At 30.2% G+C, this 9,435-nt stretch overlaps 1 long non-coding RNA gene across 2 annotated transcripts; it reads left to right on the top strand.

The window, feature by feature from the left end:
- The first annotated feature begins 90 nt into the window (after positions 1-90).
- Positions 91-9,215, top strand: LOC111641336. Of its 2 annotated transcripts, XR_002759392.1 has the most exons (4): positions 91-164; positions 4,157-4,243; positions 8,964-9,051; positions 9,138-9,215. It is a non-coding gene; the product is annotated as an uncharacterized LOC111641336 (long non-coding RNA). The 2 variants fall into 2 exon arrangements; XR_002759391.1 differs by lacking the exons at positions 8,964-9,051; positions 9,138-9,215 and adding an exon at positions 4,414-4,713.
- Positions 9,216-9,435: the final 220 nt, after the last annotated feature.

Genomic DNA, 9,435 nt, shown 5'->3' with positions numbered 1-9,435 from the left:
GTGGATATGGCTAAGGTTTTTTTTTTTTTTATTTATATACTATTGCTGAGTGTGTGTACATCAATTAATTAATTTCATTTTCTTTTGTTTTAAAGGGAGAAAAATATTTAAGAAATTTGTTTCATATCATTTCAAATGAAGTTTATTACGAAGAAGGACTAATGGTAAGTTTATAAATGTTTTCTGTAAGCTAATTTGCTTTTAAGTATAAACGACAATTATTTTATATCATCATTTTAAACTCCTTGATTGAAACATACAATAAAAAAATTTATGTAGGCCTTTATATTTATTATCTTTGACTATCAACCAATAAGGTTGAAATTGAGACGATTTCTCTTATGACCATACAAAGTTTTTTTAGTAGCTTCATAAAATATAGAATTTAAAGTTTACTAAATATTGGAGTATAATTTTTTTTTATAAACATTGCAACATTACAAACATTTACACAGGAAAGCCATGCCCCAAAATTATAAAATTTTAAATTAAATCTGTCAAAATTTATATTAACTTTTATTAAATTGTGTTTTTTATATACAAGTAGAAATGTATACCGAATTAAAAAATTCAGCAACGAGTCGCTTATTCTATTCGTTTTCTGGGTTAACATAGAGTCTTTTAGCTTTAAGCGCTCTGCCCTCCGATGATGCGATCGTACGATCCGTTTTTGCCAGCAGAAGCTTACTGCTTGGCCATACGCAGGGTGCAATGCCTTCTGAGAGGTCTTTTAAGGATAACTCGTCCGTATTCAGGCGTTACAGAAGTGGAGAAAACCCAAAAAATACAAGTGGCTAGCACGTCCTGGCGAGGTGCGAACCCACGGCCGAACTCTCAGTGTTCAGGGAATTAAACCCACAACCGAACTCCCACTGTTCAGGGATAAGAACCGCTTGGCCACTGGTGGGCCAATGAGTCGGCAACATTAATTTTCCCGACAACATTTAAAACTGCTTGTGGTGCTATCTGTTATGATGTTTTATTTTATAAACTTTTTATATTTTCCCTTTCATAAAATGACAAAAAGCTTCGTTTTGACGGTAGCGATGGATTTTATTTTTAAAAATTGTAAATGCTAATAACAAATAAAATCGTCATTAAATCAGTCCCTATTGAAGATACACACGACCCCATTTATCTCCTCACCCTCTCGATCTTTAATCAACAAAATTTAATAGCATCAATCATTCTAATAAACAAACCACCCTGAAAAATTTCAGAAATTTTCTACAAAAGGCACATTAGTTATTGACTTTGTGAGAAGGTGGACATAATCGTGCGCCATACATCCACAAACATCCATACATACAGAAAACACCGAATTTTGTTTTGCATTTCTCTACGTTGCAAAGTGTCCTCAGTTCAAAAATGTAAAAAATCTTGGGGGATCATTTTTGAACCGATCGCCATACTTTCCTTCTGTTATATAATGGGTGTTCTGTCAAGAGCATATAAACGGATAACATAAAATATGACCAAGACATAAAATACATTTACGACTCATAATTTTCGAAAAAAAAGTGAAAGAAAAGTATGACGTTATCACATCCGGTGCACGAAAAATAAGCTTTATTGGAAACATGAACATCGATACTTGCATATGAAATTATATAATGCTTACATAAGAAGATGCTAAAATGTCTACCTAGCATATCGAGGCATACATGCGCATTCCGTAGAAGGGCTGATTGCACACGATCCAGCATCCTGTTTACCAAGTGAACGCAGTATAAAGACAAGCAACCAAGTCGCGTTTTGTAGTGTTCAACAGTTGCGACAGTTACGTATGATCAGAGTACAATTCTCATCAATCAGGCCGCAGAAACATCAGCTCCGCTGGTCTGTAAACGAATGGACCATGCATACTCGACAATCGCATTATTTAACCATATCTGTTGCCTCAACGGCTCATGGGACATTCATAATTGTTATTTCTTCGTTATGTACGAACTAACTTCCTCGATGACATAGGCTTATCGGCAATACGTGGCCTATGATTCCATTCCAGCATGATGGAGCATTGGCGCATTTCTGTTGTCCTGTATGACGTATGTGTGATGATTGGATATGAAATAACAAGATCGATGGATTGGACGTGGGAATCCGGTTGAGTGGCTACTACGATCGCCAAATTTGTCACCTTCGGATTTCTTCCTAATTGGGCCATCGAAAAAATGGGTAAATCGGACCCTAGTTACTACAGAAAGCGAATTGGTTGCTCGTATGCATGTTGCGTTCAGTTTGGCTAACCAACAGATATAAAATTTATTATTTTCTGATTTATTACTTTTCCGGCTGTTATATATGTTATAACAGAAGGAAAGTATCGTAATCGGTCAAAAATGACCACCCAAGATTTTTACAGTTTTGGACCCAGGACACCTTGAAACATTGAGAATTACAAAAAGAATTCGAGTTAATTTTTCTGTATGTATGGATATTAGTATGTGTGTGGAGTGGCGGCAAGATTTTGTTCATCCTGTTTGAAGGTTAATAGCTCTGTGCATTTTACCGAAAATTTCCGGAATTTTTAAATAAGGTTTGATTTTTGGGAGAACTGGTGCTGTTAAATTTTGACGGTTAACGCTCGAAGGGGTGGGGAGATAACAACGGTGGTATGTATCTTCAGTAGGGTGAGACTTAATGACTATTTTACTGGTTATTAGCACTTATAATTTCTTGTAATATCCATTCCTACCGTCATAATTAAGCTTTTGGCTATTTTATAATAATCAAAAATATAAAAGTTTTTTAATAAAACATCATAACAGATAGCACCATCAAATGTTGCCGGGAAAGTTAAGCAACTCGTTGCTGGAATTTTTTACATTTAATTAATTAATATATGAACGTTTTCTAATGGCTTACAAATTTTTTTATAATAATGCATATTATGCATTATTATAAAGAATGCAATAATCATTTTTGTATGCAAGTTTAAACTGTTTCGATGTGAGTTTATTAATTATTACATTATCTTCCCATTCGTATCATTTGAAAAATTGTTTCTAAACGATCTCGACTTGGTTTATAAAGAAAAACAAACGTAAAAAGCCATTATCATTCTCAACATATTTATCAAACAATACTTTTATGTTTCTGATAAAAATCGAGAGCAGTGACTCCGCGCTAAGAAAATCAATAACTAACTATATATACTAGAATCATAGTTGCTGATTTCTCCGCACTCACCAAAACGTTTAAAATAATTTCGAACACGTCGTTCGAAAGGTAATTATTTTCTGAAAGTGTGCAAAATTCCAACATTTTCTATAATGCGGTTGCCGAAATAGAAGCAAACGAAAAGTACAAAAATCTCCAAAAAAGTTGTAGACAAAAAAACCGCGCTGGTAGACAAAAAAAAATACTAGGTTTATAAATTTCAAATTTTAAACCTAAGTTTTTCTCGTTATTGTGAGTTGCTAGTTAAACTTCCGAGTTGATAGGTCAAAGTTCACCAGGGATTCTCCATAGCGCTATTTTACTTTTATGGCTTAATCTTACGCTCATAAGGATAAAATTGCATGAAAACGAAAGATTTTCATTCAAAATGTTATCCGGAATAACAAAATCCTAAATTAATGCCAATTAAAACTTTTAAACCATATTTCTAAAGGGCGCGGCGTATCGAAAGAGTTCTGTTTGCAACACGTTCTGACAGCGATTAGCGATCGAATTGTACTGTACATCATTATCTTATGTCTTGATATAATAATATAGTTATTAAATAAAAACAATTGATATTTAAACAAAAACACCTGAGATGTAAAAAATTGCTCCAAGTAAAAATTTATGACAATTTAGACTGGTCAAAATTTTTCTTAGCAGCTTTTCTTTAGTAAACATAAGCTTGATGCGTAGAAGCGATATCCACAAGATTTTTACCTGTATTGTAGTTTTCTACAATTCGCCTCCAATCGCCAAGCTTATGTTTACTAAAGAAAAACTGATAAGAAAAATTTTGACCGTTGTCAACTTTGCCATAAACTTTTACTTGGCGCAATCTTTTACATCTCGGGTATTTTTGTTTGGATAAGTAATTTTTTTAAAGATATGAATATTTAATTTTTATTATTACTTTCATATGTTTTTAAAAACATGTAATTAAAGTTACATTTTACCAGAAATTTATTTTTTATATTTTTCATTTTTGAAGCTGAGTATTATGATAAAGAAATGTAATCCTCCATTTGGCTTAACATTATTTCATAAATTCTTAGTCACCAAATACACAATTTTTCAAGTAAGTTTTTTGTGTTTGTGTAGTTATAAAATATTGAAGATTTTAATATTATTATAATAACATTTTAAGAATTTACCAAAATAAAATTAATATAGATCTTTATATTTTTTACTGGAATGCAAAATTTCTTAAATCCGACTTGTAATTGTTTAAATATTGCTTTTGAACAGCTTTGCAGCGTATTTCTCTCGATTCACGTTTTCTTCCTGCAACTCAGATTTTTGAGGACAGAAGATTGAAGCTGGTTTATTCTTTTCAACTTATTCATTATAATATTATATAGTATTAATTTTGAATTCATATAAGAAATGGCGAAATCACGGACAGAGAACTGAAAATTAAATATATTAAATATGATTAAAAATGAATAATTTGAATGGACTGTATTGCATCACTTCGATAATTAATACAATTATATTACAGTAATTAAAATCTGTATTAACAATGCCGTTTTTAATATTTGATATGAAAACATTTAGTCCTTAGAATGTAATTAGGAAAATTAGTGATTAGTAATTAGTAATTTGTAATTAGTGAAAATTAGTGATTAATAATTAGTAATTTGTAATTAGTGAAAATAACTTAATATTTGTATGACTTATTACTTTTACATAATTAGTTTGTGTTCGGTTTCATTGCATAATTTTCTGTTTAAGTCAAAATTTGCAGACATTACCTGATATATTTGTATATGTTTATTTGAAAAACTAGTTGTAGCTTTAATTAAGAATAAAATTCAAAACAGTATTTGAAAATGGGTTCTAATTACTCTAAAACAATTTCAATATCTTACTTATGTAATTGTAAAGAGCATTATTTTGATCATTGTTTTGGATCACTAATGATACAATTCGTATCTTCTGTAAAGTAAAAACAATATTGTATTTGATGAGCGTATTATGTTATCAGTGAGAAGTTTTCTCGGTTGGTAGTTTAATTTTCGATTCTTATTCTATTTACTGTTTTGGCCTTTCATAAAATTGCCAATGTCGATTATTTATTTTTTGTAGCTTGAAGATGGAACGTTTTAATCTCAAAATGCATAGCGAATAAAAATTTCTTTTGCCAAAAAGACTTGTCTCCTGATTAATAATATAAAAGTTTTTTAAATAAAAATTCATAATAGCCGGAAAAGTTAAGAAACTCTCGTTGTTAGATTTTTCAAACATCAATTGATACAACAAAAATACAGACAATGATAAAAATATTATCATAGTCGATGACAGCAACGTAGACAAAATTGACTTTGACTTCTGTAGTAGAAGAAACGCATAGAAAATTAAATTCTCAATAATATAAGTAAATATGGCATTTAATCTGAAGCAGACAAAGGCAAGCACGCAATTAGAACAGAAATTGTGATTTTTATTACACATGCCATAGTAAGTGTAGCGTAAATTGTTAAAAATGTTAAATGGTTGATATCATTTCTAGCACAAATCGTGAAATGTTTCATGCACAAATCGTGAAAGTTCATATTTTGATCTTTACAACTAAACAGAAATATCATCAAGCCTACTAGGCTAAACTAATCTTCGTAATAAAATACATAATGCATCAATTCCAAGTAAACGTGATCCATTTTCACAAATTATTACAGATGGAAAGCGTAAAGCAGAATTCAGATGAAACAAATCATCTCTTGAAANTTTTAGTATTAAATACGTCAATACCAATTAATTTATCATATATATAAAATATAAAATTTATGATTTAGAAAAGTGATTATAATGACGTAGTTTTAATTTTTTATAGAAACAATAAAACGAATTTAAGTAATGAGTAGTAATAAGTAATGTAAATAAATGCATGATTTGAATTTTGTAATAGTCGTCAATTTTCATATTATCGACTACTATTTCGATCATGTTTGCTTATACAGAGGATGGTTTTCTAATTAAGACTCGAATTCACGATAGGATATCTCTTCTTCTACTTGTTTGAATATAAATCAAATTTTGAAAATTGTAGATGTTGCTTTTCTTTGCATTTTAAGAATGCTTGAATTCGATTGTTCTAAAAATGGAGGCAGCAGTTGCAAACGAAGTTGATCTACGCATTTAGCTTCTTTTGAATGGTCTTTCATTCCGCGCTGTCACTAAATTTCTCATTAAAAATGAAACTGAAGTTTTCGAGTCTACAGTGATCAGAGTTATTGGTAACAAAATGAAAAAGTGACAAGCGAGTGCTTTTGGTGAGTTGCACCCAATATTTCCAAGTGCACTCAAATCTTGGAGTAAGAAGAAGATAAGAAAAGTTAAGGAAATGATTAGAAAAGAAAATCCATTTAATAAAATAACACAACGTCTAAGTATATTTCAGTTCATGTTAACACCATTATACATGAAAATCTGCAAGCAGCTACCAAGAAAAAAGCGTCTGCACTTCGCCTCACATCTGCACAGAAACAGAACCGAACGACTAGCACAAAAAAAGATCTACGAGAGGCTCTGATTATGATTAACAAAAATAATTCTTTAAAAGTTTACTTAATTATAAACCAATCACAAGAAAATTAATGCAAAGAAATGAACACATTAAATACACGTAGATATAAATTTTAACACTATCCAATGGTAGTGCTTTATGGTCAGGCCAATTCTGATGGGTAAAGGGGAGACGAGACTGTTCTAATTACAGAAAATTATAACATTTCTGATCGTGCAATTTTCCGAGAAGATAAAATATTAATTATTCATATGACAATAGGTATTGATAATTCACTATTGCACAATTATCGTTATTACACAAATCATGAGAATTTTAGCCTGAAGAAAATTAAGACTTCATAAAATTAAAATACAGAAAGAGTTTAAATACCATATTGCTGGAAAACTAAAAAGTTCTCTCTTTATGATAAAGTAACTGCATATATTTCTATGATTTATTATAATGATTATTCGAAAAGTAAGTGCGAAATTATACTTGTTGTTTCAAAACGTATAATATTCAGTTTTGGACCGGTAGTGTTTTTTTAGTAAAATATATAGATCGAAGTTAATGAATGATATCTTTCTGCTGACCAGCTAAGCCGATATAATGCCTTTTACTTTAAAGTTGAAAGTGAAATAGAGATTTGGTAAATTTTCATAATATTTTGTAAAGAATTGAATTAGGCAATAATTAAATTTTCACGTTATACATGATATGAAATTACATATATCCTTACTTAATACTCTGATATAATTTGTCAATTTATTAAGTAAAATATAAAGTTATAAGTTTATGTCATAATCTGAAAAATATACTTTCAAGTTTATCTAAATTATTGTATTAATTTCATATTTCGTATTTTAAAGGGAAAAAAATACTTGAAAAATTTGTTTCGTATGATTTCATATCAAGTTTCGTACGAAGAAGGATTATTGGTGAGTTTAAAATTTGTATTTCAAATATCTAAATGAAATATACCTGAAATAATCTTAAATATGAAACATTTCGTTCTAATGATATTTTTTTGTGTAATTTGTATTTTTTACAGCACTTAATTTTATTCTGTCTATTATCATATATAAGTTGGGGCATTCCAATGGGTGGCTTTTATCGCTTTTAGAAGTATTCTAAGAAAGCTAAAAACCTTATATCAATCGAACTATTTGCAATCCTTATTCGGTCATTTTTACAGTACTTTATTGCTTCGCATCGAAGGTGCAAAATTTCTCCTTCTTTCTCGTATCTCTTGTTTGTTTTATTGTTACGGCAACGCAACACTTGGGTGATCTGCAGTCCGGGAGGACAAAGCAGAAAGGACGACCAGTGAAGATGACAGCCAACCGCTCTGACACCGGAATCGAATCCAAACGGGTCGAAAAATCCTCAGAATTTTTCGGCGGTAGTCCGTCCTGATCGATCGGGCAATGTTTCTCACCCGAATTGTGAGCATGGCCGAATCCATAATGGGCTTGCAAGAAGAAGCCATTTTACTGCCAACAGGGCGAAAAATTAAAAAAAAAAAAAATCTGTTCATAGGTGATTCTGCGTTATTTTTAAAAGTAGTAGGCCTATCTTTATTTGCATACCTAGAAGTTCTGCTCTCTCTGGTATGATACCTTTTCTACTTTCCCCGCATTTTTCGTTTTTTATGTTTTTTTTTCAGTCTATTTCGTTCTTACTGCAATCCTTTGTACATTTTAATGAGTTAAAACTATTATAAATATTGACGTTTAGATACAATTCAAAAGAAGTTTCTCATATTAAAAACACTGTTGATTGGTTTGTGGTAAGACATTAAACGTATTTTATAAAAAATGAGTAAAACTTTATTCACTGCTTTATTGTATCGATGAAATAAGAAAATTGCAAGAACATTTCTATTCTGTTAATTATTTAAAAAGTTGTTTCTTAAACATTTGTATGTCCAGTCTCTAACTTTATCTGTATTTTAGATACAGTTTTAAGAGACTTGACGTAAACTATTTTGCTGAAAGTACTAATAGAAGTTCTGTGAACAACTGGAAAACATGCCAATGGATGTTTGATTGTGCCTACAATAGATATATATTTACACATATATTTTTACTGTTTTGCATTTCTTAGCATGAAATTATTTACATTAGCTGAAATGTATAAATTGTTTATGGTATTGTTAGGAAGGTTAAGAAACTAGTTGCTGGATTTTTTATAATAGATGTTTACCTAAATAAATATTTTGATAAATAATACTTATTGCAATTTTAAAAAAAAACAAAGATTAAATTCATATTTTGTGTTATGGATTCAGAAGAGAAAAACATACAACAGCATCGATTATTAGTTTGTGTATCAAGGAATGTGACATTGGCAAAGAACAATCGCCTAAAAATCCAGGGGTATGTGAACTACTGACGATTGTGTTTCTTTGCATGAAGTAGTAGGCCTATATTATAAATTTGGTGTTTTCTGTTTTTACTATTAGGTCAAGAATGGAAAAACTTCTTGGCGTTTACGTACGAAAGGACAAGAACGAGTAAAACATCAATTATTTATTTCAGGGTAAAGTAGATTTTGAAAGTATGGTAAAAAAAAATTAAGTTTATGCCATTAATGCAAATTTATTTATACCACTAATGACATAATAATTTCATAATTCCATTAGATATATATTGCATATGATCAATATTATCATCCTAATCGATTTTTCTAAGTAAGAACTGCGTAATATAATTTCTTAATGACACCTTAAGAGCTAAAAGCAGATTCAATCAATTGTCAAT

Source organism: Centruroides sculpturatus, unplaced genomic scaffold (genome assembly GCF_000671375.1).
Source record: "Centruroides sculpturatus isolate CEXI.00-Female unplaced genomic scaffold, Cexi_2.0 scaffold1544, whole genome shotgun sequence".
In the NCBI taxonomy this organism is placed as follows: domain Eukaryota; kingdom Metazoa; phylum Arthropoda; class Arachnida; order Scorpiones; family Buthidae; genus Centruroides; species Centruroides sculpturatus.
Note: the sequence above shows the minus strand (reverse complement) of the source record. Positions and strands in the feature narration are given on the sequence as shown.